Source organism: Anabrus simplex, chromosome 2, assembly GCF_040414725.1.
Source record: "Anabrus simplex isolate iqAnaSimp1 chromosome 2, ASM4041472v1, whole genome shotgun sequence".
Taxonomy (NCBI): domain Eukaryota; kingdom Metazoa; phylum Arthropoda; class Insecta; order Orthoptera; family Tettigoniidae; genus Anabrus; species Anabrus simplex.
Genome location: NC_090266.1, coordinates 842,207,714 through 842,219,789, shown reverse-complemented (window position 1 = coordinate 842,219,789; position 12,076 = coordinate 842,207,714).

Sequence of the window (12,076 nt, the reverse complement as noted above, 5' to 3'; positions counted from 1 at the left end):
TCTGTGAGCTTGCATCCAGGAGATAGTGGGTTCGAAACCTCACAATCGGCAGCCCTGAATATGATCTTTAGTATTTTCCCATTTTACACGAGGCAAATGCTGGGGCTGTACCTTAATTAAGACCACGGCCACTTCCTTCCCACTCCTACGCCTTTCCTATCCTATCGCCGCAGTAAGACCTATCTGCGTCAGTGTGACGTAACGCAAAATTGTAAAAAAAATATAATAATTGAAATGGTACCTTCAGAAGTCAATGCCAGTTTCTTTCCTAATTGAAGCACTAATTAATAACAAACTACCACTATCTAGGACTGTCTGGCGGACGGTCGAATCCCCGTCAGGAAGTCGTAAAATTTAAGAAACGAGATTTCCTCTTCCGGAGGTGCACATGGACCTGAGGTTCACTCAGCCTAAACCAAAAATGAGTACCAGGTTAATTCCTGGGGGCAAAGGCGGCCGAGTGTAGAGCTAACCTCTCTACCCCATCAAGTGCCGAGGTTACGAATAGTGGAGTGTGGGTGACGTCTGTTTTGACTAAGAAACTGCATGTTATAGTAGTGTAAGTTAGTGTTTTCTGTGGGGTATGAGTTACTAGGATGTTTGTGGCAGCACAAACACCCAGTTTCCAAGCCGAAGGAATGAAACGTTCGAGATAAAAAATTCAATAACGCACCGGAAAATCGAGCCCGGTGTCGGAGGATTGAAGATCAAGAAACTGTAGCAAATACTACCCCCATTACTTATTTCAAATATAAAATAAGATCACATGAAGCAGAGATTACACCATGTTTACATATCCCCACCAGTAGTGTTTAAATTATATAACAAATGTGAAAGCCACTGAAAATATTAATCGGGCCAATGACCTTCGAGGTTAGGCCCCTTAAAACAACAAGCATCAAGCTGAAAATACTAATCAAGCGAATAAGAACATTCAACAACAAACTTAAGTCTTTTTTATGATGAAAAATGACCTGTTCTTTCTGTAGAAACTTATCGCAAAGTATTTATTGTTAATCTGTCAAAAAAATTGCTTTTGTTTTGTGCACTAATTGTAGAAATATTATCTAACGTTATCACTGGAATGTACATCATTAGGCTTTCAGGAAGGCGGTTTCCACGCTTACTGCAGATTTGACAGGAGGCAGTCCTTCGCCGCGCGCTTCATGAACACTTAACTTATCCAGCGACGGCTTAGATTCAGGAAGAGTTTAATGTCTAGAAGAGGGTGTAGGAAGAAACACCGGAAACGAACCATTCGTTCACGGAAGGAGTAAATTGGCCAGGCAAGGCATTCTGGCCAAAAGAACAGCGTGCTGGCAGCGATAAGCTGTACACAAGGCTAAGAGTGCCGAGAGGGAATAACGATTCTGCAGTTATCTGAAGCAGTTGTCCTGTGTAGATGTAGTGCTACTTATGGGCCAGAGCGTATGATAATCTGTTCAGCACATTGGAAGATGTTCTAAGATCTAACGCAAAAATGTCGAGGTAACTGTGACGTACTTTGCCCTGAGTGTGGATACGTCTACAGTACTGTAAAACAGAAGAATGTAACCTTGGAATACTTACAAATTAAAGTTCCTAGATTATTCATATTGTACATAAAATTAAAACAATGTGCTCACTTACATTTACTGTAAGTAGATTTCAGATAATACGATTTCGAAGAAAATGTTATAATAAATATCGTTATTACTTAAAATGATTTCCACTAAAAATAATTACCAATCTGTATAAGCAACAGATAATTTCCATTTGCTAATGGAAATAGGGATGGGGAAGAGAAAAGTTGTGAATAAAAGTACCTACAAGTTTAAAAGCAAACTATATGGATAATATACCAATAACATAAATATTTCATGTAGCGTAGATTCACAAGAAAATATCCGATATTTCACAATGTTTCACTTTAAAATGAATTAATAATGGGCTAAGACGTTTAGTGTTGAAAGTAGAGTCTTTGACGGAAGATTAAAAAAGTAAATATTTTCATAAAGATTATCATAAGCTAAGGGAAAATACATTGTATTCGGTTTGTAGGCTCTATTTATACTATGATATCTGCATCTTCCTTTCTTTTCTTTCTTTCTTAATCCGTTTACCCTCCAGGGTTGGTTTATCCCTCGGACTCACCGAGAGATCCCACCTCTACTGCCTCAAGGGCAGTGTCCTGGAGAGTGAAGCTTTGGGTCGGGTGATACAACTGGGATGGAAAACCAGTACCTCGCTCAGGGGATGGGAAGATCGGAGGGGATAGACAAGGAAGAGGGAAGGTAGCGTCCGTGGCCTTACGTTAGATACCATCCCAGCATTTACCTGGAATAGGAGTGAGAATCCACGGAAAACATCTTCGAGGATGGCCGAGGTGGGAATAGAACACGCTCTACTCAGTTGACCTCCCGAGACTGAGTGGACCCCGTTCCAGCACCTATACCACTTTTTCAAATTTCGTGGGAGAGCCAGGAATCGAGCCCGGGCCTCCGGGGGTGGCAGCTAATCACACGAACCACTACACCAGAGAGGCGGACATATCAGCATCTAATTTTCCTAAAAATTTCCTGTGCGATCACAGGTCCTGACTAAGTATTAGATTAAGACACTGAAGAATGAGCCTCCTTTCTACTCAGTTACCAAAGTATTAAGCACGAGGCAGGGAGTCACCGCATCCATATTCACCATTAGCCTCCAGTGGAGAGAAGAAATGTTCAGTTTATGGTCTTCATTGATTAAATGAGTCCTTGTCAATTAAATGGGGAAACGAAAAATCAGGAACATGAACAGGAACCACCAACCATAAATGCTGTAGAAACCAGTAGAAATGTAAATATTGTTCTTTAAATGCTGATAAATTTATGTGACTATTCATATTACACATAAAATTGAAAACAATCTGCTCGCTCATATTTAAATAGATTTCAGGTAATACGATTTCGAAGAATCTGTTATAATAAATATCCTTATTGTGTAAAAGATTCCCCATAAAATTAATTACCAATCTGTATAGATATATGTCCACACGCATGTTTGGTTGTTTGTTTGTTTGGTTCCTTCTTTCTTTCTTTCTTTCTTTCTTTCTTTCTTTCTTTCACTCTTCCTTTCTTGATTTCTCAGCCTGAACTGTTGTAGGATGGCCAGCCGAACCACCAACAGGTGTTCTAGGTAGTATAAAACCCGGTTTCTTCAACTCTGTGTTAAATTTTACTTAACAAATGTTAACTAACAAGTGCTATTAATTTAATACTACGGCTAAAACTACCCTGTTTCACGAACACATTACCAACATTTGTTACGAAGCAATTGTTAAAGGCAAATTAAGATATTTCCGTGAGATTTCTGAACGTTTGGCAGTGAGCGTCTTTTGTTTTGTTTTTTTACACGTAGCGCTCCGAGTGGTGTGCTAAAATACACTTAAGAAAATGGAAATTGCTACACCATGAAGGCATTGGTCGTTTGTGTTGATTTTCAAGATATGGAACGAAGCCATGTAGGTATGTAAACGATCAAAGTTTCAGACCCATTGGATTGTTGCTACAGGTCTCCCCACGAGATTGGTCGCGGAGGAATCAACTCCAGTACACGGACTCTGGTGTAGCGTAGTTGACTTTCAGTCTGTGCAGTGAGGTGTTCCCCGTCAAACATGCCTCGACGACAGGGAAGAGCACGCTATCAACAAGTGTCGCCGGTTGAGAGGGCTCGGATAATTGGGCTGTGTGAGGCTGAATTATCGCTAAGGACTGTCGCTGCACGTGTTGGCCGACAGGCATCTACGGTACAACGTGTATGGCAGCAGTGGTCAAATGATGGTACCCACACTCGTAGACCTGGCACAGGCCCAGCGCGACAGACAACTGTGAGAGAGAATCGCCGCATCCTTCGGATGGCCCGGATGAAATCCCATGCAACAGCAGCGCAAATTCGAGCAGCTGTGGCACCCCACGTTACACAACAAACAGTTGGTAATCGCCTGCGTGCAGGTGGCTTACGAGCCCGTGACCCTGCAGAAGGTGTTCCATTGACCCCACAACAGCGACGTGTAAGGCTGGCCTGGTGTCGAGAAAGATCGACGTGGGTCGACGAATGACATAGGGTCGTCTTTAGTGATGAATCGCGCTTCAGTATTTCCCGCAGTGACCGCCGGAATCGTGTGCACCGACGTACCGGGGAGAGGGGCCGCCTAGATCTTATTGTCGAGAGGCACACAGTGCCAACACCAAGCATTATGGTCTGGCGAACTATTGGCTTTAAAGTGAAATCACACTTAGTGCTTGTTGAGGGCACTATGACTGCTCGACAGTACGTTGATAGGGTACTCAATCCAATGGTTGTCCCTATGAGGGCAAACGTTGCTAATGGGATTTTTCAGCAGGACAATGCCCGGGTTCACTGCACGCATCTCCAGAGAAGCTCTCCACGACATCACAACCTTAGAATGGCCCGCCAGATCCCCGGACCTCAGTCCTATTGAGCATGTGTGAGACATGATGGATCGACAACTGGCCAACCGTCCTCAGCCACCCACAACTCTGAAACAACTGACCTGCAGTGCAGCAAGCATGGACCACAATTCCTCATGAAGCGATCCAGGGCCTTATTGACTCCATGCCTCGAGGAATTCATCAATGTATTGCAGCTCGTGGTGGGCACATCCTGTATTGATTGTTGTCCAAACTTGCTATCAGAGGGACCTGAAAGTGTAATGATCGAATCACAACCGAACACTCGTCCTGCATGTTCAATTGCAGCAATGTAGCGCCACTCCTTCTGGATGTTGCAATTTCCACTTTCTTCAGTGTGGTATTTCGTCACACCTGGTTGACATTATTATAGGTTATGGATAGCGGAGACCGTAAAGACGTAAACGTGTCAAGTAAGGGGCAACAAATGTGTTATTATGATGAATGCGCGACAAATGTTTTTATAGTTTTAATTTGAAAGTATGCGAGTGTGCTTAAAATTGAAAGAACGGACTGTTTTATCATAACATTCCATATAGCCTATTCTTTTTTTTTTGCAAGGGGCTTTACGTCGCACCGACACAGATAGGTCTTATGGCGACGATGGGATAGGATAGGCCTAGGAGTTGGAAGGAAGCGGCCGTGGCCTTAATTAAGGTACAGCCCCAGCATTTGCCTGGTGTGAAAATGGGAAACCACGGAAAACCATCTTCAGGGTTGCCGACAGTGGGATTCGAACCCTTTATCTCCCGGATGCAAGCTCACAGCCGCGCGCCTCTACGCGCACGGCCAACTCGCCCGGTAGGCCTATTCTTATATGAATGCAATCGAAGGCTCCTAGTTCACAGTGAAAATGTGAAAATTGATATGTCTTGAATGGTTTTCGGGTTTTCTTTTATTGCGGGGAAAACAATGTAATGCCTTGTGAATGCTCCAACGACAGCAGGAATTATTTGCAGAATTCCACATACTCTTGTCTTGAACTCGTGAACATAGTCGCCTACAATTACATGAGAAGTGTCTCAAGCATAATATGTAACAAGGAGGGGCTAGACCTTGCGGTCAACCGATTTCAACGAACTTCAATGTACTTGTGGTGGGACACTCAACAGTAACTCGTGTATAAGGGTTCAGGTCAATACGCTTTCGTTTTTGATAAACATGAGGTCAAATGACATGACGCAGGATCCGCATCGGACAAAGTGGAGGTGATAGAACATTAATAGGCGAACATGTATTAATTAAACATGTCAGGTACGCAACCTAATAATTTATGAAAAATTGATAAATACCCGATTCCAATGAAATTCATATGTACTTGGAGGTACATCACAGTCAAACTGAGTGGTGGCCTAGTGGTCACCGTACTTGACTGGAAACCTTGTAGATGTGAGTTAAGTCTCGTCTAAGCTATAAATATTGTACGAAATAAATTAATATTTGAGGGAACGTGAAGACAAAAATGGGAACAAAAATATTACACAAATTGCAGTACACTTTATTTTCTACTTGAAATTAATATAGGCCTAAATATTCGCAGGTACTGCTGGATCGCTCTCTCTCTTATATATATAAATTTGAGGTAGAAAATAAAGTTCACTGCAGTTTGCCTAGTATTTTATTCGCATTTTTACCTTCACGAGTTACTGTTCAATGTCCCTGAAGAGGTACATTGAAGCTCGTTGAATTCGATTGCACGCAAGGTCTGACCACTCCTTTAAGCAATTGCTGCACTGGAGACACTAATATGTTTCAATCTGTTGGAAACTCTATAGCCTATTTTCCATTTCTTCTAGTACCTTCTTCATTATAGCTTTGGCAATTAAATATCTTTGCAGAAATCTTTCTCCTGACAACTCTAAAAAGTCTTTTTTTAAGCATCTGTCGTTCTTTGCCTTCATTAGTTTATAAATATTCTCCATACAAAGTAAAACATCAAACTTACGTCTTCTACATGCATCCATTTTCAAATTTAACAGCTGTTAAGAGATTCAACACAGGGCTGCTGCCATTTTAATTTAACACAAGTATTAATTTGTTAGAGTTAACAATTCTTGAATCGTCGCCATAAGACCTATCTGTGTCATGCGACGTAAAGCAACTTGCAAAAAAAAAATTGAGCTGGGCTGAATTGCTCAAAGAGTTGAAGCGCTGGCCTTCCGACCCCAACTTGGCAGGTTCGATTCTGGCTCAGTCCGGTGGTATTTGAAGGTGCTCAAATACGTCAGCTTCGTGTCGGTAAATTTAGTGGTACGTAAAAGAAATCCTGCGGGGACTAAATTCCGGCACCTCTGCGTCTCCGAGAATCATGAAAGTAGTAAGTGGTACGTACAGGAAATATCATTATCGATTCTTGATGAGACGGTCATTTTGTTGAATTGTGTATTAAATCTCCTTAACAGCAGTGTTAACATTTAACACTCGTTGAAGAAACTGGGCATTAGTGTCACTGAAAAGGTGTACCAGGGAAATTAAGAGTGAAGTAGTTTCCCATTGCATTCCTCACCGAGTCCGAACACTTTGGACTTAAGCAAGGCACAAAACTTGCATTTGCTTGGTGTGAGTATGGGAAAGTGATTGAACAGCTAACGGTGAAATTTGAAACCATTGTCTCACGACCGGTAATGAAGAGTCAATATTTTTCAAGATATGGGGTGAATTTTTTACATATCGTTACATTTGTACATGGGGTTGATAATCGACTCTAGACGCATCCAGATCACCAAAAAGTCATAAAAAATGAAACACTCTGGTGAACACATTGTAGTGGCTACGTCTGCCGAGAGATCGACAGACAATTTTATATTTGTAGAGTGAGGTGAACTTCGCCTATGACGCGGTGAAATGCGGTTTAGATGTCTGCCTGCAACAGTGTTACCAGCTAACTGTGTGCCTGGGGATGAGAAATGTGCCTTCAGGGACTGCAACAGGTAGCTTTCAACTGTCACTCTCAAATGAATGAAGAAGTCCTCGCAGTGGACAGCGAATGCCAACTGACGGAACTACCAACTACCTTAGCTGCTCGATCCGGCAAGGGTCGTTTGAAATGAACCAATATGTAACGTCCGGCTCCTTGGCTGAATGTCCAGCGATATGGCCTTCGGTTCAGAGGGTACAGACTTCCGTTCCTGGCAGGGTTCTGTATTTTAGCCGCGTCTGGTCATTTCTTCTGGCTCGTGAACTAGGCGTGTGTGTTCGTTGCAAAAAAATGCATGTCCATAACTACAAAACCCACAACACAAACGAGCATCACAGAAACACGCAATAGAGAACACCACTATTCTCCACCGCATTAACTCCCACTTTCCTATACACTGCAGATGCCACCGTCTCTCACTGGTGCGTTTGTCTCACAAGGGCCACACACTCCACGGACGTTTGGCGTCAGGAAGGGCATAAGGCCAAGCGACAGAGCCCCGCGACCTAAAAGTGGTAGTATAAGGAGCAAAAAGAAAAAGAAAAAGCTTTGCTACATATAATGATCAACGTATGAATTCCGTATGAATCCCCAAGACCAAAAGTTGAAACGTCAATGAAACACACCTGAAAAGGGTGCAATGCTTTTACGAGAGATGTGCCTCGTTTGAATTTTCGGATAAACCCACAGTCCTTTTATGACACTTCTTTTTTCTTTGCTAGTGGCTGTACGTCGCACCAACAGAGATAGGTCTTATGGCGACGATGGGATTGGAAAGGTCTAGGAGTTGGAATGAAGCAGCCGTGGCGATAATTAAGGTACATCCCCAGCATTTGCATGGTATGAACATGGAAAACCACGGAAAACCATCTTCAGGGCTGCCGACAGTAGGATTCGAACCCACTATCTCCCGGATGCAAGCTCACAGCCATGCGCCCCTAACCGGACGGCCAACTCGCCCGATGACACTTCTTTAAGTATGAAATCCAGTTAGATATGCCTCAGGACATTCGCTAGGTATGATGCTGGCTTCATGTTGTGAACCTGCAAGTAATTTCAGAAACACTTCTAGAAATTTGAAAGGTCTAGTTGCAGAACATTTAGAGTTAGAGACACTTGCATTTTTTCACTTTAATTTAGACAGGATACGATATTCACCCCACTCCGTATGGCGCTAGAACGATAATGGGCGTACCATGCGAGAGAAGGCCTGCAGATTACGAAGTGACGCGCGCGTGATCAGTGCGACGAATCCTCTCTGCCATTATTCTTCGCTTCCTAGACTGGAGCCAAAACTTTACTCTCAGATTGCTTCTGAATTGTTCTAACGTACACCGAATGAAACTCGATCCACCCCTAAGATCTGGCTGGGAATAGAACCCGGGACCTCCGGGTAAGAGGCAGGTTCTTTGCCCTTAGACCACGTGGGCATTCAAATTTCCTTTACAAAACATCTTAAACCTCTCTGAAACGTTGATTCAGAACTGGACCACATGCTAGACAATCACCCATTGAGCCGGACATGTCTAGAGTGATAATAATTTTGCTCTGTTCTAACATTTCCTACCACAGAAGTCGTCCAACGTTCCGGACCTCAAGTTTATCTGATTCGTAAACTATTAAGAGTTTTTAATTACCTATGCTGGGTTAAATTGACGTATAATTCAACAGGGTATATGTTATCATCCAACGAATGCAAGCTTGCAGCTATGCGGCCCGTATTACCCAGCCAATTCACTTGAATAATATTTCTTTTTTTAGTAATTTCACGTCGCACCAATATACATAAGGTCTTCGGTGACCTTAATGAAGGCACATCCCCAGCATTTGCCTGGTATGTAAATGGAGAACCACGGATTAACATCTTCAGGGCTGCGACGGCGGGGTGCGATCACACCATATCCCGAATGCAAACTCACAGCTACGTGACTTCAATCTCGATACAAATAATTTTAATGTCCCATCAATTGCTATAGATTTTAATGAACACTGGAGTACTGGAATTTGGTCCTAAAAGTGTCTCCTTAAACCTCATAGTACTGTAAATATACGGGGAACGGGTTTCTCGCATTTAATTACTCCAAACAAATTTCTACAGCTTTAGCCATAAATATAGCTCCACTATTTTTTATTTTACACTTTGCTTTACGACGCAACGACATCGGCCATTAAAAACTTATGCACAGGATGTGAATGTCCAACTGCACCACGCAGCCAAAGTCATATCTGTCTACTGCATTTTAGAGGGTGGATGTGCAGAGGTTAAGTCAAACGAGCATCAAATGAGCGTCAGACCCACTGTTTTAAGGAGCCTGTCAAAGGGTGCTCAAAGATCTTTCAACTAATAACGGTTTTAAGAGAGGCCGGAGTGCTGAAATTTTGTCCTGAATGTCGATTGTTTAGCCTGCCAGTAAACCTTATGGCTCATACCTATCGCATTTAAGCACTCATAAATGCCAGCTGACAGTTCAGATTCGATACTGCAACCTTGAGGCCAGGAAGCGCGCGCCTATTTATGTATATTTGCTCTATGTCCGTCATCAGATTTAGTTGCACGTTAAATAACCCATTATGTCCAACTCTTTGGTTAATGGTCAGCGTATTGCATGTCAGTACAGACGAATCCGGGTGTGATTTCTTTAGGCTCGAAAATATTAGCTGCGTATAATTAATTCCTCTGACTCTGAGCAGGGCTGAATGGCTCAGATGGTTGCGGCACTCGCCTTCTGCCCCAACTTGGCAGGTTCGATCCTGGCTCAGTCCGATGGTATTTGAAGGTGATCAAATACGTCAGCCTCGTTTAAATAGATTTACTGGCACGTAAAAGAAATTTCGTGGGGAAAAATTCCGGCACCTCGACGTCTCCGAAAACCGTTAAAAAGTAGTTAGTGGGACGTAAAGCCTATAAAATTATTATTATTATTATCTGACTCTGGGAATGAGTGAGTGTGTTTGTCTATACACTTCACCTCGTCCACCTTCGATGTTAGGCCCCTTTAAACAACAAGCATCATCATCATCATCATCATCATCATCATCATCATCATCATCATCACAATTTATTATAGGTAGGGTCTCATACACACAGACGCACAGGTCGCCTCGAAAGAGCAGCACCCACACGACATTATTTATTATACCTTGTTTGCCGTAGCCGCGGATCCCGTGAGATCTACGAAGTTAAGCAACATTGGGTGTGGTCGAGAAGTGGACGGGTTGCCACGCGCTGTTGGTGGGGTAAGGGAGTGGAGGAGCGGAAGGGAACTGGCCACCCTACCGCACGTAAACTCCGGCTCAGGCACACCTCTGCGGAGGTTCGGACCTGCCTTCGGGCAGAATAACCCTTACCTTACCTTACCTTGTCTACATGCAACACACCATACTACCAGCCACCACAGAAACATACAATAGTGCATAGGCCTACATTTCCCTTCAACGGGTTGCCCTTAGGAAGGAGATCCCATTCCAAGTCATAATTCTGACTCTTCGTGTCTTTTAAGGAGGTGCACCATTTTTGTCAAAAGAATATATTTTTCAAAACTTTTGTTTGCACAAAATAAGTTTCTTTCAAATATGTAGAAATAATGCATTATGCAACAAGCCTTTAATGGCAATAATTAAGACACGATTGTCTCAATTACCATTATAGGCGAGTTGCCTACGACTGCTTATGCTCGACGATAATTTATTATAACTATATTTTTAAATATTCCTAAATTTCTGTCGGGAGGTCGCTTGACAGTTGAGTTTACTGAACAGAACGCAGAGCGCATGCGCTGGGTTATTGATTTTCCGTGAGTGGATCAGAGAGCTTGATAATGTCATATGTTTTCATAGCATTGTTAAAAAGTTATTATAACCTAGCGTCATTTCAAGTACAAATTGTTTATTGTACAGTTGGTGAAGTGAATTTGCGGGAATAGCCGTGTGGTTCTGGAATATTGGAAGTAGAAGGTGCATTGATGTTAATATGCGTGTCCCACACGTTTGATTTTGCTATCCTTAGGCCCTACCTAATTGGTTAAAAATTTGTATCAAAGTGAAAATCTGAACTATAGTGAGCCTAATTAAGATTCAGTTTTCAGGCATATAATATTTATATTTCGGCATCGTCGAGCATGAAGTGTATTATCTGTACTACTTCAAAAGACCTGTTTTTCAATCTTCACGTATGTAAACGGCTATGTCCAATTCTCTCATATATTTGCTGTTCAATTTTCCGAAACTGATATTTTATACCTTCACCTGGTTTTGATTATAATTATTTTTCCTTCTTTCTTTCTTTCTTTCTTTTTACAATTTTAATTACGTCGCACCGACGCAGAGAGTTCCTATGCCGACGATGAGATAGGAAAGGGTTAGGAGTGGGAGCAAGCGGTTGTGGGCTCAATTAAGGCACAGCACCATATTTTGCCTGGTGTGAAAACGGGAAACAACAGGAAACCATCTTCAGGGCAGCCGACAGTTGGGTTCGAACCCACTATCGCGGGAATGCAAGCTCAAAGCTCGCGACCCTAACCGCACGCCCAACTCGCTCGGTATTTTCATTCATGGACTATTGAAGATATGTGTATACATATTTATATGGTAGTGTATTTAAATATTATGGACAAAATGCTTTAGACCCTTTTCGTTGGCACAAGTAATTTAACTTTATTTAAATAATCAGTGGTGTAAAAATGGGAAATCGTGTATGAAAGGAAAG